Source organism: Microtus oregoni, unplaced genomic scaffold, assembly GCF_018167655.1.
Source record: "Microtus oregoni isolate MIOR12 unplaced genomic scaffold, Mior012 000006F_ref0000085, whole genome shotgun sequence".
Classification (NCBI taxonomy): Eukaryota; Metazoa; Chordata; class Mammalia; order Rodentia; family Cricetidae; genus Microtus; species Microtus oregoni.
In genome coordinates this window covers 38,426,262-38,450,170 of record NW_024543065.1, presented here as the reverse complement: position 1 = coordinate 38,450,170, position 23,909 = coordinate 38,426,262, and the positions used below count along the sequence as shown (strand labels likewise).

The window sequence follows — 23,909 nt, the reverse complement described above, 5'->3', positions numbered from 1 at the left end:
GACTTCCTGAAGCTATTAAGTTTTCTATTTCTATGTTTCGGGATATTTTCTGCAGAATGAAGTATTTCACCTTCATTTTATATTGGCACTCAAACTAGTGTCATGATCCTTCGGGATTGCATATCAGATACCCTATATATCAGATACCCTATATATCAGATACCCTATATATCAGATACCCTATATATCAGCTACCCTATATATCAGATACCTTATATATCAGATACCCTATATATCAGATACATTAAAGCAGCAAAATTACAGATATAAAGAAACAAAACAATTTTTGATTGGGTTCTCCACAACATGATGAAGTGTATTAAAGGGTTTCAGCATCAGGAAGGTCGAGAGCCACTCATTTAGAGCATCTTGCTCCATTACTTCAGAGGAAGCTGATACACAGTAACCACTCCTGGGCATAAACTCCTAGAACTTGCCATCTTACTAATGAGCACTTGCCCATCATGTTCATTGCTGCTTTATTGACCAGTACTTGGAAACAAAAATCACCCTAGATGTTCATCAGCTGACATATGAGTAAACAATTTGTTTCCCAGCTTTGAACTTTTTGTTTTGGGCATTCTCGTTAGACTATAGGTAAAAGCCAAGAAGCTAGAGGTGGGCCAGCAGTTGAGATAAAAGGAGAGGGTGGCTAGTAAAATATAGGTGATCAGACTTAGAGAGAGGCAATCCTGGGGTGGGGGGGGGCAGAATGGCTCAACTATGTAGTGGAGTGGTGAAGAGAGGGGGCTTCTCAACGGTCAACCAAATGAGATGACCATGAAGAAGCTACATGGGAGCCTATCAATCTGAAACTTGAGCAAAATATATTAGAGAATGTATTAAATATTTAACTGAGGATGGGGCAAGAAAAAAAGGAGGAAGAGTAGGAAGGTCATCCAAAAGGATATATGAAGAAGCCTTATGAAATCCCATATCTTACAAGTTAAGATGAAATATAGTTTCAAAAAACCTTGAACAGAGGTATTCCACAGGGATCAATAAGGCTGCTCCCAGATACTGGGACCATTAAATGGATTGGTTATCTGCTAAATGATTACTGGGCAGGTAAGGCCTCAAAGGAATTCCAAACAAAACAAGTCATTAACAGTGCTCTTGCTTGGCCATTATAAGTACATGGTGTTGCTGAAGACACTAAACTCTTGGTTGCATGATAGAGAAAGAAGAGTCTTGAACTTACCAGGGAACTTCCTCTGCTGGCTAGCTATTGTAGTACTGAAAGGTCCTGAAAGGCTACTGGCAGACAAAAGGTGTCAGTGGTCTTACTCCTGGACCATTCATCAACAATACTAACCTACTAGTCAAGATGTGTGTAATGATGCAATACTGGTACAAATGCTAATGGGCATATGATACTGTCTTTTGATATGTTTGACACAAGCTCCATAGAAGGAAATTCTTTTCTGATACTGTAAACATGGCCAAAAACGACAGTGTGGTAATACAGGCCCTAGATCAGAACCTATTGATGTTTTCATGTTCATGTGTGTTATGTTGGCAAACCAAATATTCATGAGTATACATATCAATTTGTAATACTCTCAACCTTAGTGAAAGAGTATCTTTTTGTAGTTTGTAGTGGATAATTCGGAGTTGAAAGTGTTGCTCAAAAAGTCCTTGGAACAAGCAACTGTGTTAGATTGCACATACCATTTCATCCTGGATTAGGGAGGGTTGGTCTCAGGTGTCCTTTCCCTCAATGAAAGTCTACTGGCAGTGAAGGGCAGGCATATTATTTTAATGTTTGGAGTATGCGGTGGTTTGAAAGAAAATGGCCCCCAAAGGAAGTGGCATTAGAAATTTTGGCTTTGTTGGAGGAAGTGTATCAGTGTGGGGGTAGGATTTGAGGTCTGTTTTGCTCAGGCTTAGCTCTGTATGACACTCAGACTACTTCCTATTGCCTACAAGTAACTCCCCTACTCTCAGTTCATTCCCCAATACCATGTGTGCCTGCATGATGCCATGTCTTGCCATGGAGATAATTGACTAAATCTCCAAAACTGTAAGCTACCCAGTTAAATGTTTTTCATTGTTAGAGTTGTGGTGGTCATGGTGTCTCTTTGCAGCATCAGAAACTCTAACTAAGACAGAGTAAATACATCCCCATTTTCCTTCAGTAGTCAAAAGTAATTTCTGTATGCCTTTGGCGATTACTATTTTTGGGACAGGGTGTCTTTATGTAACACTGGGTGTCTTGGTATTTGTTCGGTAGGCCAGCCTGTCCTTGATCTCCCCAAGATCAACATGCCTGTACCCCCAGAGTGCAGGGATTAAAGGCATGTGCTACCATTCCTTGCAACCCTGGAGATTTTTTAATTACAAAATTTTATATGTATGAGTGATTTGTCCATCTGTTTGTCTGTGCATTATGTCTCTGCAATATCTGTAGGATCCAGAAGGTGTCACATTCCCGAGTACTAGAGTTACAGATAGTTGAAAGCTGCCATGTAGTTTCTGAGAATCAAACCAGGGTCCTATGGAAGAGCAACCAGTGCTCTTAACCACTGAGCCATTTCTCCAATCCTGACCTGCTATGGGACAATGGTCTTGTACCCTGTCACTTGTATTGTTTTAATAAAATGCTTATTGACCAGTAGCCATGCAGGAAGTATAGGCAGGGGGACCAGGCAGGAAGTAGGGGCAGGGCAGCGAGAACAGGAAAATTCTGGGAAGAGGAAAGACTCTACCTGCAATCATAATCCAGATGTAGAGGAAGCAAGATGAGAATGCCTCACTGATAAAATGTACCAAGCCATGTGGCTAACACAGACAAGAATAATTAAGCATTAATAAGAAGCCTGAGGTAATAGGCCAACCAGTTCGTGATTAATGTAGACCTGTGTGTTTCTTTGGGACTGAACGGCTGCGGGACCGGGCAGGACAGAAACCCCTGTCAACACTGACCTTAGTGATTTCTAAAGTGAATGTGAACATATACATTTTCTTACACTCAGTTTCTCTTTACAGTTTCTCACTTTCTCATGGTTTGAATGTAGTATGGAGATTTTTGAGAGTGAATAAACGATTAAAATTTACTGGTGTGTTTTCTTTCATGAATTTTCTTTTATGTTTACTATCTTAGTACTCAGGAAAGGATTTATCTAATTTAAATGTATTTGGTGGTAGGAACTTCAAATGACCAGCAGGACATGGAGGATTATATATAGTATTCTTTTATATGGTTTGCCAGAAGCATGTATTTTTGATGTAAAGCAAAATTAGAGGATAAGTTTAAAGGCTTTGTCACAATTTTTGATACTACATTTTGTCCTTATTATGAATTTTTTTGAGACAAGGTTTATATAGTGCTGCCTGTCTTGATCTAATATGGAGATCAGACTTGCCTCAAACTCACACAAATCCCCCTGCCTCTGTGTCTGAAGGATTTGTCACATTCCTTACATTTGTAACGTTTCTCTAGAGAATGAATTTCCTCATGTTCTTTAAGTGCAAACACGTAAGGAAATGACTTTGTACAGTCTTTGCATTGGTAAGGTTTCTCTGCAGTATGATGTCTTTGATGTGTTTGAAGATTTGAGCACAAGGCAAAGGATTTCTTACAAACATTACACTTGTAGGGTTTCTTTGCAGTAGGACTTATCTGCTGCTGTACACCGAGGCTTGAGGTGGTATTGATATACTTCCCACACTGGTGTGGTTTCTCTACATTAGAGATTGTTTGTTGTATAAGACCATATGTAGAGCCCAAATAGTCATCATATTCTCCCTGCCTGTGTTCTTTCTTTGCAGTGTAGAGTCTTTGATCTCGAGTAATGTTGGAACACAAATTTAATGATTTCTCACAGTCTTTAGATTTGCAAGGTTCTTCTCCAGTGTGCATGCTGTCATGTCTATCTGGGTTTGATGAGTCAATAGAGGCATCCCTGTGATTACTGCATCTGTAGTTATTAGAGTTTTCTGTAGTTTTACTTGTTCTATAAAGTGGGCATGTGGATGGGTCATGAAGCACTTTGTCAAGCTCATTACACCGAGAAGACTCCTTTTCATTATTCACATACTGATGGGCAGGATCAGATATGCAATAGTTCTCTGAAAATGAGTACAATTCAGATTACTATGGCCTGTTCCATGATTTAAAAAGTGACAGATTCCCTATGCTCTCTTTACGATAAATCAAATAGCAGTTACTTTGATGTAGGTGGGTCTTCTATCTATCTGTTATTTCATTGGTTAATTAATAAAGAAAACTGCTTGGCCTGATAGGTCAGAACATAGGTAGGCGGGGAAGACAGAATAGAATTCTGGGAGAAAGAAAGCTGAGTCAAGCAGATGCCATGACTCTCCTCTCCAAGATGGATGCAGGTTAAGATCCTTCCTGGTAAGGCACCACCTCGTGGTGCTATACAGATTATTAGAAATAAGTTAATCAAGATGTGAAAATTAGCCAGTAAGAGGCTGAAACTAATGGGCCAAGCAGTGTTTAAAAGAATACAGTTTCCATGTAATTATTTCAGGTGTAAAGCTAGCTGGGTGGTGGGACATAGTCTTTTACATTATTTCACACAGAGCTCCTAATATTTGACATTTTCCTGTCACTGCAAATGTATGGATTTTTCCCAAAAACAGAATGACAGCATCCAGGGAAGAAAAAAACAGATAACTGAGGAATCAGCAATTGGATTTTGGATGGACTTATTGACTGAGTACATTTATAATACATGTCTTGTTCTGTAAATATTTTTTTCTCAGATATTGATGGAGAAGACCTTAATCCAACCCCAGGTTCACAGTGATTGTTGTGATGATATCTTGTTTAGACTCTAACAGATACAGTCTGCCTGAAAATCAGAGGGCAGAGCTAGTGACTAGTCAACCATAGAGATCTGGAAGTCTGTACAGACAGACAGGCAGTGATATGGCTGGGTGGAGAGAGGAATATAAGGCAGGAGGAAGCAGGAGCTTGACTTCTTTTCAGTCTGAGGATTTTGAAGGGTAAAAACTCTAGTGGCTGGCTGCTCTGCTTCTCTGATCTTTAACTTTCACCCCCTAATATCTAATTCAGGGTTTGTTTGTTTTTTATTAAGACCAATTAGAACCCATGCTATAGTGTTTACTTACTAATATACAACAAAGACAATTATAGTTCAGAAGACACAATGCCTTTAAAGATTAAAGGCTTACTGAAAAGCATCAAAGAAGAGCCACGCAGTGGTGGTGCTTAAGTGGATCTCTGTGACTTGGAGGCCAACCTGGTCTATAGAAGAAGTTCCAGGACAACCAAAGCTACAGAGAAAAACACTGTCTTGAAACAAAACAAAACAAAACAAAAATTTAAAAAAAAATTAACTTTAGATTCTTCAAAAGTAAGAGAAGCAAAGCAAATATTTTGCCAGATATCAAAGGTTCTAGAATACAGAGTCTAGAGTCTAGATTTTTTTGAGGCAGGGCTGTTTTGATCAACTGTTGCTTATTTCTATCCTCCACTGTGTGTTCACATGTTACATGTGAGTTCCATGCACTACTGTGTTTCTTAACTTTCCTCCTAGGGTTGTTGTCAAGTCCATTCTATACACTGACTCCTGAGATTATTTCCCAGAAGAGTGTTTATGTATTCTCCACTGGCAAGAAAATAAAGGTTGTAATGAAGACACACAGCGAAATCCTGCTTTATGGACTCACGTTAGATTATTCCAATGTGATAGCAGCATAGTCAAATATAAAATTGCATTTTGAGGAAACAAAATGCCTTCTACAAGTTATTACAATAGACAGGATATATCGTGGGGCCAGGACACTACACTAAGGTAAATGATCAGGAATCCTTTCAAGTGGAATTGAACATCGCAAAAACATTTTCACTTGAAGCCATCACTGTTGTCCTGCTCATCCATTAGCCCACCCTAGTTGTGGCTACTCTCTCCTCTCCACGTGTTCTGTGACGTAATTCATGACCCATGTTAGAATGTATAGAAAGAATACAGATGTCTGACACAGTACTGAGTACACGAAGAGAACAAAAAGCGGAAGAATCTAGGTGTGGCAGGAACAATAAAAACCAGGACAGACACTGGGGTTCTACCTGAAAATCAGAAAAGCAAAAAAGCCAAGCCACTAAAGAGCTCTTACCTCTATGAAGTGTTCAGACTGAAAAGGGTGAGTTACTGTTTTATTTCACCTTATAGTCCTCTCTAGTGCTGAAATTAAGGTGTACCACCTCTACCTGACCTCTATGGCTAACTAGTGTGGCTTCTGGGACTAGAGGTGTGTCCTACCATTGCTTGGCCTGTATAGCTGACCTGTGTGCCTGTTTTGTGTTCTGGTCTTCAGGCAGGCTTTATTTATTAAAATACAAATGAATGATCACTAAATCTAGGAATGATTTCCAATTGCTATTTCCTTTCAGAATCTTCAGCATATTTAGGGAGAATTTTCAGTTTGCCCATTTTGAGCTTTTCTCGCAATTAAAATGATGTTAAATGAAATGATGGACATGGAGCTTTAAAATAATGGATGGAACCAGCTACAAAATATGTGACCTATCATCTAGGCTGGCAGCAAGATATGCTAGAGCAATGGTTGAACAAAAATGATGGGTATAGCTAACAAATGACTGATTTACTTAAGGCTCAATCCACAAGATGCAATTCATAGCTCACACTAGTTGGATAATCAAGGACATGAGACTAGATAGCCTAGAGACCTAGAGGAAACCAAAAACTCCTGGTGTAAAAAGAAAAACAGGAAAAAAGTATCAATAAATTGACTCCTAGTTATATTCTGCCATACTCATAGATCACTGTTTTATTCAATCCTCATCAGAGAAACTTCCCCCAGCAGCAGATGTAGCAGATACAGAGACCAACAATCAGACAGTATGTAGAGAGAGCTCAGGGAACTATACAAAGGAGGAGGCGAAAGGAGCTTAAGAGTCAGAGGGGATGGAGGACAACAGAACAAGTCCCTCTGAATCAACTAGCCAAGTGAAAGTGAACTCGCAGACTGAAGCAGAAGGCACAGGGCCTACATGGGTCTGCACCAGACCTTCTGAATATGTTTTATAGCTTTAAACTTAGTCTTACCATAGGACTCCTGAGTGTGAGAATGAGTGGTTCTCTGATGTGCATGCTTACTCTTAGGACTCTTTTCCTTCTGTTGGGTCACCTTGTCAAACTTCAATATGATGATTTTTGCTTCATCTTATTATATTTTATTTTTTCATGCTTGGTTATTATCTCTTAGAAGACTGTCCTTTTCTAATGAGAGACAGGGAGTAATGTTGAGAGCAGGGGATATGGAGAAGAACTGGGAAGAGTAGAGGGAGTGGAAAGTATAATCAGCAGATACAATATGAGAGGAAACTATTTCAATAAAAGGAAATAAATGAAAAAGAATATATGGGTGGAAAAATACATATTATAGAATTTCTGAAGGCATCTTGGAATGAAACTGATGGGTACATGACACATCTAACATGGAAAATGTAAAGAAAACAACAAATGTCACAAAGTTCTTTCCCACTACCAAACTTTCCCTAGTCTCCTGTTATTTCCAAGACAGCTTATGACCTATAAAGTTGTACATATAAAGAATGAGTTAGAAATGCTACAAACAAAATGTTCTCACCCACAAAGACTAGATTTATGTAATTCTCCAACATCACATCAATGTACAAAGTCCTCTGAGTAAAGTCCGGGCATTCCCATTCCTCGTTTGAGAACTCCACAGTCACATCCCTGAATGTCAAAAAAACCCTGAAATGAAAAATGACAGTTTGACCACATGATACCAGAAAGAGTCCTTTCCTGGACATAAGGAGACTTACGAAAATTAGAGATGTAGATGAACAAAGACAATTATTTATAGACAAAGAGTTTTGTCTTTTCCCCAGCAAGAAGGAGTATAACAACACTACATACTGGCTATCTTAACACTAACATATAAAATTGCGTAGTTTATGGAATTACTTCTTTTTGTTGTTGTTGTTGTTTTGAGGCAGGGTTTCTCTGTGTGTGGAATTACTTTTATAAGACTATCTGAGCCACTACAAAGCAGAGAGGAAAATCTGTATTTATATAATCTGAAATTTTCCTAACAATAGGCATAAGGTAACTTAGGTAAGTAACACTTTCAGAAGTCTAGAAGAAAATTTTACCACCAAAGAACTTTTATAAAAATTAAGGAAATTTTTACATGTCCTTGAAGGAGACAGGAGACCGTAGCTAAGGATCCAGGTATGGTGGAGGCATTGGTGAAAGAGTGGTAAGGGGTTCATGTGGAAATGGGACATGAGATCAGTTTTGTCACATTTTCTTTCACCAGAAAGAATTTGGGAGACTTGCTCTGAGAAAAATCTCCTCACAATTATCCTATTATAGGTTTGAGAAGAGGTTCTGAGGAAGAATTGACACTAGGAGGCAAATGAAATTGTATTTCGCTATACATTGAGTGTTGCTGTCATTACCTTCATAGCATGTCATCATATTAATTGGTTTTCATGTATGATTTTAATAAATTATAAAATGGTGAAAGAAATGCTTTATTGTGTTCAGAAAATGTGAGCCTTGGTTTCTAGCCACGTTCTCTGCCTTTTAGTGTTTTTTCTCCATTCCTGAAAATAATGCCAACTGAGTTTGATAAGAATGAAAGTAAGTGGTGGCCCAGGCCTTTTAATCTCAGCACTCAAGAGGCAGAGGCAGGTGAATCTCAGTGAGTTCCAGGACAGCAAAGACTATACAGAGAAACCCTGTATCGAAAAATCAAGAAAAAAAAATGGAGCTATGTTGGCCAGGCTTGGTGGTGCACGCCTTTAATTCCAGCACTCAGAAGGCAGAGGCAGGCGGATATCTGAGTTTCAGGCCACTCTGGTCTACAAAGCAAGTTCTTTGTCAGCCAGAGCTACACAGAAAAACTCGGTCTCCATTAACTTAAAAAAAGCAACAACAATGGAAGTATATTTATAGACTGTTACATCCATTTACTGTTACCCATGGATATCTCCTGTTGTCTGTGCTCATGGCAATACTAGGTGCTTTCCACTGCTGCAAATGTCATATACCATAGAGATCACTTCTAAGTTTGATCCCCCTAGTATTTTCTGGCTGTCTACTGTTTCTTGGTACTTTCAGGATTACTTTCTGTAAACTATGTAATAGGATTGTGAAATATATTTTGTCTGTGTTCTGACAAATGAAGCTTGCCTGGAGTTCAAAGGGTGGAGTTAGCTGCTAGTTAACCATAGGCAGTACTTGCACACATATTTAATCTTCGCACTTAAGACAAGCCAGACTGACCTTGGTGGTGCACGCCTTTAATCCCAACACTAAGGAGGCAGAGAAAGATGTACAAGGTGGGTGGAGACAGGGTCTCTGAGTGTTCATTCATAGAGGTAAGAAATTAATGGCTGTTGTTTTGCTTCTCTGATCAATCAGCTTTTACCCTAATATCTGACTTTAGGTTTTTATTAATAAGAATTACATCAGTATTGTGATAGGAATTTCTTGCCGTCTTAGTGTTTTAAAAGAACAAATGGCAATGTGCCAGTTTTCACAGGTTTTCTGTATTCTCCTGTTTTCTGTTGTGCATGTCTACATCTAGGTTTTCTTATATGTACCCATGTTGATAAGGACTTTCTTTTTTTAATTATTATCTTTTTAACTGAGCTCTACATTTTTCTCTGCTCCCCTCTCTGCCACTCCCCTACCCCTTTACCCCCCCCCCAAAGTCCCCATGCTCCCAATTTACTCAGGAGATCTTGTCTTTTCCTACTTTTTACTTCCTATGTAGATTAGATCTATGTAAGTCTCTCTTTGTGTCCACATTGTTGTCTTAGTTCTCTGGAATTGTGGTTTGTAGGCCTGTTTTTTTTTGCTTTATGTTTAATAACCACTTATGAGTAAGTACATATGATTATTGTCTTTCTATGTCTGGGTTACCTTACTCAAAATAATGTTTTCTAGCTCCATCCATTTTCCTGCAAAATTGAAGCTGTCGCTATTTTTTTCTGCTATGTAGTACTTCATTGTTGTAAATGTAGCACATTTTTCTTATCCATTCTTCGGTTGAGGGGCATTTAAGTTGTTTCCAGGCCCTGGCTATGACAAACAAAGCTGCTATGAACATAGTTGAGCACATGTCCTTGTGGCATGATTGAGCATCCTTTGGATATATACCCAAAAGTAGCATTACTGGGTCTTGAGGAAGGTTGTTTCCTAATTTTCTGAGAAATCACCACACTGACATCCAAAGGGGCTGTAGCATTCCCACCAGCAATGAAGAAGTGTTCCCCTTTCCCCACAGCCTCTCCAGCATAAGTTGTCATCAGTATTTTTGATCTTGGCCATTCTTACAGGTGTAAGATGGAATCTCAGAGTTGTTTTGATTTGCATTTCTCTGATGACTAAGGATGTTGAACATTTCCTTAAGTGTCTTTCAGCCATTTTAGATTCCTCTGTTGAGAGTTCTCTGTTTAGGTCTATATTCCATTTTTTTTTATTGGATTATGTGTTCTTTTGTTGACCAATTTCTTGAGTTCTTTGTATATTTGGAGATCAGGCCTCTGTCTGATGTGGGGTTAGTGGAGATCTTTTCCCGTTCTGTAGGCTGTCGTCTTGTTTTTTGACCATGTCCTTTGCTTTACAGAAGCCTTTTAGTTTCAGGAGGTCCCATTTATTAATTGTTTCTCTCAGTGTCTGTGTTGCTGGGGTTATATTTAGAAAGTGGTCTCCTGTGCAAATGAGTTCATGTGTACTTCCCACTTTCTCTTTTTTTTATGTTTTTCTTTTTTTTTTTTTTCGAGACAGGGTTTCACTGTAGTTTTGGAGCCTGTCCTGAAAATAGCTCTTGTAGACCAGGCTGGACTCGAACTCGTAGCAGTCTGCCTGCCTCTGCCTCCCAAGTGCTGGGATTAAAGGTGTGCACCACCACAGCCTGTAGCTCCCTACTACAGCTTTCCATATGGAGTTGAGTACTGTTCTTTCGAAGTCTTTGAAGAATTTTCCTGGGATTTTTTTTTTTTTTGTGGGGGGTGGTTTTCGAGACAGGGTTTCTCTGTCCTGGAACTAGCTCTGTAGACCAGGCTGGTCTAGAACTCACAGAGATCCATCTGCCTCTGCCTCCCGAGTGCTGGGATTAAAGGCGTGCGCCACCATCGCCCGGCTTGCCTTTGCTGGGATTTTGATAGGCATTCTATAGATAGCTTTTGGTAAGATTGTCATTTTTATTATGTTAATTCTGCCTACCCAAGAGCATGGGAGATCTTTCTACTTTCTGGTGTCTTCTTCAGTTTCTTTCTTCAAAGATTTAAAGTCCTTGTCATACAAGTCTTCCACTTGTTTGGTTAGAGTTACTCCGAGATATTTTTTTGTTATTTGTAGCTATTGTAAAGGGTGTTGATTCTCTGATTTCTTCCCCAGCCCTCTTATCATCTGTGTACAGGAGGGCTACTGATTTTTCTGAGTTAATCTTGTATCCTGCTACATTACTGAAAGTGTTTATGCGTTGTAGAAGTTCCTTGGTAGAATTTTTGGGATTGCTTATTTAAACTATTATATCATCAGTGAAAGTTTGACTACTTCTTTTCCAATTTGTATCCTCTTGATCTCCTTTTGGTGTCTTATTGCTCTAGTAGCACCTCAAGAACTATATTGAACAGATATGGAGAGAGTGGACAGCCTTGTCTTGTTCCTGATTTCAGTGGAATCGCTGGGAATTTCCACTTGGTTTGATGTTTGCTGTTGGCTTGCTGTATGTTGCCTTTAATATATTTAGGTATGTTCCTTGTATCCCTGCTCTCTCCAAGACCTTTATTATGAAGGGGTGTTGTATTGTGTCAGCAGCTTTTTTGGCATCTAATGAGATGATCGTGTGGTTTTTATTTTTCAGCTTGTTTATATTGTGGATTGTGTTGACAGATTTTTGTATGCTGAATCATCCTGCATCTCTGTGATGAGGCCGACTTGGTCATAGTGGATGATGGTTCTTCTGTGTTCTTGGATTTGATTTGCCAGTATTTTATTTAGTATTTTTGCATCAATGTTCATGAGCGAGATTGGTCTCTTTCTCAGTCATGTCTTTGTGTGGTTTGGGTATCAGGGCAATTGTAGCAAAAGAGTTTGGCAATTTTCGATAAGGAGTTTCTAACTAAAAAATCATATTATTGTTTGCTAATACTCTCTATTTTGTATTTTGATACTTTTTTATTGATTTTTTGTACCTACTTTACATATGGTCTTCGAAAGTCTTTACAGCTATTGACAATAAAAAATTCTTTCTTTAGTATGTTGTATTATTAGATATTAAATAAAATTTTGGTATAAAATCTTTTTTGAGTCAGGTAGTAGATAAAATTTTGGTCGGATATCTATGCTTTGGACTGGGTGGTGGGGCAAGCTTTTAATCCCACCACTCGGGAGGCAGAGGTAGACCTGGTCCACAGAATGAGTTATAGTACAGACTCCAAAGCTACACAGAGAAACCTGTCTCGAAAAACCTAAAAAAGAAAATACATGTTTTAAATTCAGTTTTCATTAATCTTTTTTTTTATGATATAATCTGTTTATCTCTTTTGCTTAGGGCATATTTACATTTATATTTCAAGAAATTTTCAAGAAAATTTTATATTTATATTCATATTTCAAGAAATTACTGAAAGAAATGCATTTGCTATTCTTCAGGAACTTGACTGTAAACTGACTAGGAAGACTTGGCATCTCTGTATATTAAATTTACCTTAGGTTTCAGTATCTACATATTGGCTGTTTCAGCTGCTGTTGAACATGGTTTATTGAATTCATTTGCTTACTTATTGATTGTGTTATCATTTGCTTCTTTTGTATTTTTTTGATAGATTCTGGCTTTTTATTCATTGTAATACAAAGGGATAGCTAATAAATTCATCTGCTGTGTAGACTGTCTCTTTATGATGTTTTTGTTGTTATTGGGGTTTCAAGATAGGAATTCTCTGTGTAACAGCCCTAGTAGTCCTGAAACTGACACTTTAGACCAGCCTTGCCTCCAACTCACAGAGATCTGCCTGTCTCTGCCTCCTGAGTGGTGGGATTAAAGGTGTGCACCACCGCTGCCCACCTAGATATTTTTTCTTAAAGATTTCTTTATTATGTATACATACACAGAAGGGGGCATCAAATGCTATTATAGATGGTTATCATGAAAGTCTTTAATTCATTATGTGTAGGAGAGATTTGAACCCAGTTCATGTTTTCATATGCAGATAGATATTTTTCCCAATACCTCTGTTTGGAGGCTGTCTAGTCTGCAGCAGACCTCTGTGGTCTTTTGATGACATTGACAGGGTCATTGCTATTGGGCAGGGTCTGGATCTGCTGCTGTAGTACACCGAGCTGTTTGTCTTCCTCTCCCATGATGCTATTGGTTGGCTCTGCAGTGTCATCTGGAATTACACTGGATTATCTCAGACATGTATCATTTTCCTCAGGCTTCTCTGTACCTAGGGAATCTGTGCATCAATATGATTTCTAGGTTTCTCTTTATGATTTCTGAAGTATCTTGTGGGAAGGTTAAATGTCTTGATATTTGAACTGATCATATATCCACTTCCAGAAATACTGTAAATTTCAGAATTGTGTCCCATTTCATCTGTATAAATCATCTTTCCATGTTCTATTAGCATTTTCACTTCCTTCAGTGAGTCCAAGTTTTTATTGCAAAGTACTTTTATCTGCTTGATTAGTTCAAGGAATTTTTATTAAGTTTTCTTTCTCTCTTTGCTGATTTTTAGTTACTATTCATTTATTTAGATTCATGTATTTAATGCATACTATGTTTTGCTTGAGGGTATGACTGTATATCATGTGTGAAATTACCTGGCACAAGTGAGAAGGAACCAGAAAACAGGCAACAAACCTGCTTAGGAGTTTATTACCTGGGGAATTGGTGTGCAGAGAGAGGGAGGAAGATGGAGCTTCCAGCTTTTAAAACCTGCCTAGCACATGCATACAGGGGGTTGACATGGCTACGTCATACACAGATGATGGGGCCCATGCATGCACGCAAGATCTTGGCTGAGTCATATGTGGAAGTAACCATGCATGTGCTGCATGTGGGTCACAGGAGACCCTTTAACATTAGGGCACATGAAAACAGGATCCAGCACTCTGCTGTTTAAAAGAAACACACTTCAATATCAAAGACAGACAGTACCTCAGAATAAAGGGTTGGGAAAAGGTTTTTCAATCAAATGGATGTAAGAAACAAGCAAGTATGGCTATCCTAATATCTAACAAAATTGATTTCAAACTAAAATCAGTCAGAAGAGATGAAGAAGGATACTTTATACTCATAACAGGAACAATTCATCAATATGAAGTCTCAATCCTGAATATCTATGCTAATATAAAAGCACCCACATATGTAAAAGGAAAAAAATTTGAAAAAAGAAACATTACTAAAACTCAAATCACACATCAAACCCCACACACTAATAGTAGATTTCAACACCTCTCTCTCGCCAATGAACAGATCAACCAGACTTAACAGAGAAACAAGAGAACTAACAGCTCTAATGAATCAAATGGACTTAGCAGACATCTATAGAACATCCCGCCCAAGCAAAAAAAAAAAAAAAAATACCTTCTTCCCAGCACCTCATGGAACCTTCTTTAAAACTGATCACATACTCCGTAACAAAACATACATCCACATATACAGAAAAATTGGAGTAACCACCTGTGTCTTATTGGATCACCATGGAATAAAGTTAGAATTTAATAATAATGCTACCCCAGAAAGTATACAAACTCATCTCATGGAAATTGAACAGTCAACTACGAACTACCCCTGGGTCATGGAAGAAATAAAGGAAGAAATTAAAGTCTTCCTTGAATTCAACAAAAATGAAGACACAACATACCCAAACCCATGGGACGCTATGAAAGCAGTGCTAAGAGGAAAGTTCATAGCATAAGTGCCCACATAAAGAAAATGAAGAAAACTCACATTAGAGACTGAACAGCACACCTGAAAGTTCTAAAAAAAAAAAAAAAGAAGAAGAAAAAGAAGAAGAAGAAGAAGAAGAAGAAGAAGAAGAAGAAGACGACTCACCCAGGAGGAGTAGACGACTGGAAATAATGAAACTGTGGGCTGAAATCAACAAAATAGAAATATACAAAACAATCCAAAGAATCAATGAAACAAAGAGTTGGTTCTTTGAGAAAATCAACAAGATTGACAAACCTCCATCCAAACTAATCAAAAGGTTGAGAGAGAACACCCAAATTAACAAAATCAGAAATTAAAAGGGGGCATAACAACAAACACTGAGGAAATTCAGAGAATCATTAGGTCTTACTACAAAAGCCTATACCCCACAAAATTGGAAAATGTAAAAGAAATTGGCAATTTTTTAGATAGATACCATATACCAAAATTAAATCAAGACCAGGTGAGCAATTTAAATAGACCTATAAGTTGCGAGGAAATAGAAGCTGTTATCAAAAACCTCCCAACCAAAAAAAGCCCAGGACCAGATAGTTTTAGTTCACAATTCTACCAGAACTTCCAAGAAAAGCTAATACCTATACTCTTCAATGTGTTCCACATAATAGAATCAGAAGGGTCATTGCCAAACTTTTTTTATGAAGCTACAGTTACCCTGATACCAAAACCACACAAAGACTCAACCAAGAAAGAGAATTACAGACCAATCTCACTCATGAACATCGATGAAAAATTCTCAATAAAATACTGGCAAACCAAATCCAAGAACATATCAAAAAAAAATATGATCAGGTAGGCTTCATCCCAGAGATGCAGGGCTGGTTCAACATATGAAAATCTATCAATGTAATCCATCATATAAAAAAACTGAAAGGAGGGCTGGAGAGATGGCTCAGTGGTTAAGAGCACTGCCTGCTCTTCCAAAGGTCCTGAGTTCAATTCCCAGCAACCACATGGTGGCTCACAACCATCTGTAATGAGGTCTGGTGCCCTCTTCTGGCCTGCAGGCATACACACAGATAGAATACTGTATACATAATAAATAAATAAATATTAAAAAAAAACAAAAAAAAACTGAAAGGAAAAAAAACCTATATGATCATTTCATTAGATGCTGAAAAAACATTTGATAAAATTCAACACCCCTTTATGATAAAGGTATTGGAGAGATTAGGGATACAAGGATAATATTTAAATATAATAAAAGCAATATACAGCAAGCTGACAGCTAACATCAAATTAAATGGAGAGAAACTCAAAGCAATTCCACTAAAATCCGAAAGAAGACAAGGCTGTCGACTCTCTCCATCTCTCCTCAACATAGTGCTTAAAGTTCTAGGAATAGCAATAAGACAACATAAGGAGATCAAGGGGAATCAAATTGGAAAGAAAGAATTCAAGCTTTCGTTATTTGCGGATGATATGATAGTGTACATAGGTGACCCCAAAAACTCTACCATAGAACTGCTACAGCTGATAAATACATTTAGTGATGTCGCAGGATACAGGATCAACTCAACAAAATCAGTAGCCCTCTTATACACAAAGGATAAAGAAGCTGAGAGGAAAATCAGAGAAACATCACCTTTTACAATAGCCACAAACAGCATAAAGTATCTTGGGGTTATACTAACCAAGGAGGTGAAAGACCTATTTGACAAGAACTTTAAGTCTTTGCAGAAAGAAATTGAAGATACCAGAAAATGGAAAGATCTCCCATGCTCTTGGATTGGTAGGATCAGCATAGTAAAAATGTCAATCCTACCAAAGGCAATCTGTAGATTCAGTGCAATCCTCACCAAAATCCCAACATAATTCTTCACAGACCTTGAGAGAACAATATTCAACTTTATAGGGAAAAACAAAAAACCCAGGAGAGCCAAACAGTCCTATATAATAAAGGAACTTCCGGAGGCATTACCATCCCTGACATCAAACTCTATTACAGAGCTACAGTAATGAAAACAGCTTGGTATTGGCATAGAAACAGAGACGTTGACCAATGGAATCAAATTGAAGACCAGGCTGTTAATTCACAAACCTATGAACACCTGATTTTTGAGAAAGAAGCTAAAATTATACAATGGAAGAAATAATGCATCTTTAACAAATGGTGCTGGCATAGTTGGATGTCAACCTGTAGAAGCTACTACTGTCCATTGGACTCTATAACCTATAAGATCTACGCTGCCCCCCCAAACCACCTAAACCACCATCCTCCCCCTGTCAATCCTCCCCCATGGCATCAGTGGCCTCTGGAAGCACAGACACCACCTACTCTAATTGGAGGAAGAGGTGAGTCTCCCAGCTGAACTTCTCCAGTCTCTAGGCCCTAGGCCCTGGGCCACATACTGTGTCCCTACCCCTTCCTTCTCAGCCCCAGGAGCTGATCAGTAGGTAAGACTCCTTCAGACATGACACTCCATCACTGCTGCAATCCATTGGACTCTGAAACCTATAAGACCCACTCTGCCCCCAAACCCACCAAACCATCATCTTGCCTGCCACATACTTCAAACACAAATCGTAGAGGACTCAAGATGAATATGACCTTAAAGCTTCCTGCCTGGGGACTAGCCTTTCAAGGTTCCAGCAGGCAACATACATCCAAACGAGGAAGCCAGTCAACAGTCCCACCCATAAGACCTATGAACCACAGAAATTATGTGTAAGAGTGGCACACACACATACACACATACCCTGGAGGTAACCAATAGCTTCTGAGTGGACTTAAGACCTCAACAAGAAAGAAACATGCCTGGTATGCCAGTTTCCCTAAGTCAAGAATCTTGCAAAGGAAACCTACAACTATCACTTTACTAAATTGGCCTAATCCCTAAAAATGCATTCTAAAAATTTACCTTTATTCTAACAGATAAATGTAGTCCTTGCTCCTCATCAAGGAAAATTCTTTTCATAACACATGGAGATTATTACAGAAAACCACAATCAGTGAAAATGAAGACTTGTGATGATCCATCCCCACTGACTTATAAGCAACACAACACCTGAACCTCAGGCTCAGAGATCACTGAGAAGGGAGCTGGCTTGGGGCTTGGGGGTGGAATTAGAAACAGGATCTTTGCTGAGATTGTTTCCCCTAGAAATGTCAGAGAAGCTACATGCATAAAATCTTACAAACAGGGCTGCCTAAACATGAGCAGAACAAGGCCAACATCAAGAGACATGCTAACATGGAAGGGAGGAAGCTAACTAGGCCTAAACTCTAGTCAAACACTAAGGAATTCTGAGAACTGGAGAAATAGAGAAGAGTGCACCATATGGTTATCCAATACCAAATCTTCATCCCTGAAAATATACAGACTGAGTAGGTTGTATTTTAAAAACAATGAAAAAAAAAGTTACTAAGAAATAATAAATGCCTATGTAAAGCCAAGATTTTAGATCACCTACATAAAAATGTCTATAAGAGCCTTATACCATTTTCTATTATTGATACTCACATAAGTAAAACTTAATAGGACTAGATAGATGGCTCAATGGGCATGAACGTCTGTGACTGCTTTAGAGACGCAGGTTCCATGCTCAGGCCCCAGAGGGTGGCTCCCATCAGTCCACACATACAATTCTAGAATGCACATGATATACAGCCATACATGTAGCAAAACACTCATGGCAAAGCTGATTTCCTGTCCCACTTCCACTTGATTCCCTTGCCATCATTTCACCAATCCCTCTACCATACCTGGATCCTTAGCTACTGTCTGCTCTCTCTCCATCTTCCTGGCCTCTTTGTTCTGTTCCACAGAGAACCAGGTCCGTGTGATCGGTGAGCCCTGCACATGAGAAAGAGATTCTTCAGGAAGCACCTGGATTTCTAACACAGTACTGTGCTCAGTGGATGAAGAGAAGATTCACAAATGATTCCCCAATTGTCCTGCAGGGTCAGAATACTGAAGTCATTAAGAAAGAATTCTGTTATTATAACATGAATCCCACTTGAATTCACAATTCAGGGGAGAAATGAAACTGAATGTTAGGGATCAGAATATTTTACATTGTTGAGGTTCTGAATTTGTCATGGACCAAAAATGACGGAAGTTTTATACCTCTCCTAAAGGGGCATACACAAGAAGAGATGACATTTATTTTTTAATTTTGTTCGAGATGTGAGACTCATTCACACACGGGGAGCAAGCAATCTAGTCTTACCTACAGAAACTGGACTACTGCAATTCTACAACATTCAGTTTCTGTACAAAGCCCTCTGAGCACAGTCCAGGCATTGCTCCTCTTCCTGGGAGATGTCCACAGTTACACCAATGATTATCAACAAACTACAAAATAACAAACAACACTTTGAATTGTCCTGTTTGTTCACATGTTTAATCCTAGCACTTGGAAGAAACATGTGGGTGGAACTCTCTGTTTTCTAGTCCAGCCGGATCTACATGGTGAGTTCTGGGCCAGAGAAACACAGTGAGTTCAGCAAACACAAGAACCAAAAACTAACAGTTTGGTCATGTGTCCATGAACAATGCCTTTCTTGAACCGAGGAGACAAAAGACTATTGCAGGCATCTTTTCTGATGTACATGATCATAATTATTGAAAAGATGCTTTTTATAAATCATTCTATACTATAATGCCTCTTTTTTTTTTTGAGAAAGGTTTCTATATGCAGTATAATCCCACCAAACGAAATTCTTTGGTCAAATTAAGCAAGTTTTATTTTCTGTCAGACAGGGTTATCTCCCTAAAGCAGGGTTTGAAAATATAGCATTGAACTCAGGAAAAAGTGGGGCTTATACATTCCCCAAAACTGCAGGGCAAGGGGGTTTTCAACTGTTAGTGGACTTCCAGATTAACTTTTGTTAAATAGGAACTTGGCCGAACATTTTCTAATTATTTGGCAGAACATCTTATCTTATCAGGGTATGTTCAAACTGTGAGTCAGACTCCAGAGGGTGGGGAGCACGTCAAATTCCAAAAACAGGTTAAAGCACAGTCAAGTTGAATTTAGCAGCAAACGGAAATGAACTTCTGACCTTATAACAAATATCTTCCTCAAGATGGAGTCAGGCTGCTCCATCATAAGCCCTGGCTGTCCTGAAAGTCACTTTGTAGGGACCACTCCCCCACAGTATTTAAATGAACTCTCCAAAGAGGAAAACGTGGTCTCTTTTCATTCTTCCTGGGGGTCAGTGATCCTGTTTGCACGAACTCCCAGTTCCCCCTCGGGACCACCCGAGAGCCCAGAACTCCCATTAAACCTGGATATTTCTTAATTCGGCTTGTTTTGATTTGGCTTGATTGGGATTTTGCGTTGGCAGAGAGCTCAAGTTAGGAAATATTCCTAACACCTGCCTCTGCCTCTGGAGTGCTGGGATTAAAGACATGAACCGCCACCACCTGGCTCATAATGTTTTTTCTAACTGAAAATACTGTGACCTGACACCCTCAAATAGCATACCTGGCTTTCCTTGGAAGGTGCAACACTAAGAACACAGCACAAGAAGACACATATACCCCACCCCCACCCCGGCCCGCCTTTTTGTTGTTTGAGACAGAGTCTCACGATGTAGCTATGGGTGTCCTGGAACTCGCTATGTACTCTTGGCTGGTCTCAAATTCACAGCGATCCACCAGCCTCTGCTCCCTGAGTGCTAGAATTCAAGGCCTGTGCAATCAGGTCTGGTTAAGACACTTTTTTAGAATGCTGTGTTTACATAACAGAGTAAGTATGTGTCAGATGAAAAATTAATGATGAGTAAAGAGTTTACTTTTAAGTGCGAATGTTAACAACCATACATGTAAAACTCGCAAATAGATATCTTCATAGTCAATTAAAACTGCAGCCATTCCTTTCATAACTAATATCTAAAAGCGCTGCAGGGATGCTATGTCCTCAAGTCCCCAGGTGTAACACGGACGTTAGCATGGATGAGAATGGTAATTTTGAAGAACTTTGTCGTTTCCACCACAGCCAAAAGAACCGCGTTTGCAAATATCAAGAACCGAAATCAAGGGGCTAAAGAGATGGCTCAGTGGTTAAGAGCATTGCCTGCTCTTCCAAAGGTCCTGAGTTCAATTTCCGGCAACCACATGGTGGCTCACAACCATCTGTAATGAGGTCTGGTGCCCTCTTCTGTCCTGCAGACATACTCACAGACAGAATATTGTATACATAACAAACAAATAAATAAATAAATAAACCGAAATCAAATGTTCTACTAATATTATTTTTATAAGAATATTTTGGCAATCAGAAGATCAATTAAAAAAAATCAGGCTTATTCCATATGATCTAAAATACACAAAGGGAAAGACATTCACAGCAGAAGTTGAATTTCAGAGCCGGTTTCCTTCCGAACAGCAGAGAAACTGCTCTCACCCCAGGTCCCTTCCCTCCTGGGTCCCAGCCCCTCAGCTCCTCTGACCTGGGAGGTTCCAGGGCCGCTGGGCTGCGGTTTCCACCACTGCGCTGCTGACTTTCCCAGGTCGCCCCGCGGCGACTGCGGCTCCAGGGAGTTTTCGCGTCCCCGCAACTTCCAGGTCTGCACCACGGGATTGCGCACAGTGCAGGCCCAAGAGCAACGACAGGGAATGGGTATTGGGTACTTCCGGCTTTGGCTCCTCCGTACAACTTCCCTGGCCTCTCCCAAGGAGTGCTCAGCTTTCCTTCACTTCACTCCTCTAACTCCTCCCACTCTGGACTCTTCTACACCTAACTAAGGTGCCGCTTCCTTCCTTCCAAGCTCAGTTTCCTGTTGTGTGTCTCCGCCCCAACGAACCGGTCCCTCCCACTTCGCCTCAGGCCGCCTTCCACACAGTTCCAGCTGTCAGGCTGTCCCGGACCAGCTCTGCACAGCCTCCCCACATGCTTGCTGCCAGCCATGACCAGAACTGATCTAGAAGGACGCTGGACCCCGGTGTCTGACCCCACAGTGAGTTCTGAACCTTTCAGATACGTGACAAGCAGCCTAACCTCTACGTGACTACAAGCCTCCCGGGCTATATACTTTATATAATATATATATATACTTTATATATAATAGCAGGTTTAATTCAGATGCCAGATTCCCATCCCCAACACAAACATGACAAGCCAAAACAAAATACTGCAACTGTATTTTGACCTGGGAGATGAGAGACATTTCAGGAACTTGGATTTTCAAAAGAAATAGGGGTCTGAAAAAGTCAGATGTTGGCTATGAAGGGATTGTTAGAAGAATCACTGCTTTTAGCTCTAGTCCTCTGCTGAGCCCATCAGGTCCCAACACAAGTTCCAAATCTACAGTCTCAGAGATGGCCCTGGTTATTCAAAGGGAATCCAGGAAAAATTAATAGAGATCAACACAATAGAGAGTTTTGTGGAGCAAGACAGTCGAGATGTAGAAGGTGAAAGTGAGTATTTGAGGCACACACAACACAGAGGCACACACTCTATGTGTTGTGTGAAATACTTAACAATAATTTTTTAAGTGTTCACATCAGTCTCTAAATTCTTTTTGGTTGTGTCAGTATCTGATTTAATATCAGGAAATACCAAGTGTCAGAAGTATTGCTTTTTGTGTCAAGTATTTTAAGAAGATTTGATGTTAGTTCTTTGAAGTTTTGACAGAATCCTGTCAATCTGGCTAATGGACTTGTCTTAAAGGGGCATTTTATTACTTCTTCAGTGTCATTGCTATTTATAGTTTTATTTACATTATTTATTTTATGTTGTAAAATTTGGAATGCTTCATGCTCCAGGAAATTATGCGATACTCTAGCCAGGCAGTGGTAGAGAACACCTTTAATCCCAGCACTCAGGAGGCAGAGGTTTGAGGCCAGCCTGGGCTACAAGAGCTAGTTCCAGGACAGGCTCCAAAGCTACACAGAAACCCTGCCTTGAAAAACAAAAAAGAACAACATCAACAACAAAAACTCTAGTAGAATGGTTGATTTTGCAAACTCGATTGGCTTTGTTATGGTGGAAAGCACAACGCTCTTGAAACTCACATTCATCCATGCTAATTTCCCTGTTAAGCCATTTACATATTCAAGAGAGTGGTACCTGGATCTGAGGAGCCTACATCCCCAGAGAACTTTTAGATAATAGTCCTCAAAGGAATGCTTGCAGATTTGATAGAATCTGAAAATATTTTTTTTCAAGCTCCACAGGTATGGTTGTAAACAATAACATTTAAAAGCAAACTTTTTATCGTTATTTTTTTATCTGATGTTATGTGCTCTGATGTAACCACAGAATTCTGAAAAGTGTCTTTGCCAGACCCGGTGGCACAGGCCTTGAATACTGGCACTCAAGAGGCAGAGACAGGCCAATCTCAGTAAGTTTGAGACCAGATTGGTGTACATAGTGAGTTCCAGGACACACATAGCTACATGGTGAGACCCTCTCAAAAGAACAAAATGGAAGGAACTATTGTATGAACAGTCCTTTTACTCCTGAACATAAACCCAGGGAACTCCACACCCTACTATTGAGATATTTGCACCCTATGTTTATTGCTGCTTATTCATCAAAGCAAATCATTGGATTCAACCTGATTGTCTGTGAACAGATGAATGGACAATAAAAATGGTACATATATGGTCCATACATTGTTGTGTGCTATTTTGATTGTTATGACAAATAAATCTTGCTTGAAGTCTCAGAGGGCAGAGCTAGCCACTAGATAACCATAGAGGTTTGGAGGACTGGGGGTAGAGAGAGAGACAGAGACAGAGAAGGAGAGAGGCAGAGAGAGTGTGACAGAGAGAGACACAGAGACAGATACAAGAAGTGGTAAGGTAAGGCAGAGATAGCATCTTGGTCCTTTTGTACGAAGGAACTGAAGAGGTTGGAAGCTACTGGTGGCTGCTCCTTTTTCAGGGTCTTACCCAATATTTGACTCTGGATTTTTTGATAAAGAGTAATTAGATTAATGCTTCAATATACAAAATATAATCTTAATCAGAAGAAGAGAAAAGCGTAAAATAAACTTGCAG

At 39.4% G+C, this 23,909-nt stretch overlaps 1 long non-coding RNA gene across 1 annotated transcript; it reads right to left on the bottom strand.

Moving 5' to 3' along the window:
* Positions 1-13,239: 13,239 nt before the first annotated feature.
* Positions 13,240-21,609, bottom strand: LOC121449262. Its single transcript, XR_005974512.1, has 3 exons — positions 21,356-21,609; positions 18,662-18,752; positions 13,240-13,390 (listed from the first exon to the last, which is right to left on the bottom strand). It is a non-coding gene; the product is annotated as an uncharacterized LOC121449262 (long non-coding RNA).
* Between the last annotated feature and the right edge of the window lie 2,300 nt (positions 21,610-23,909).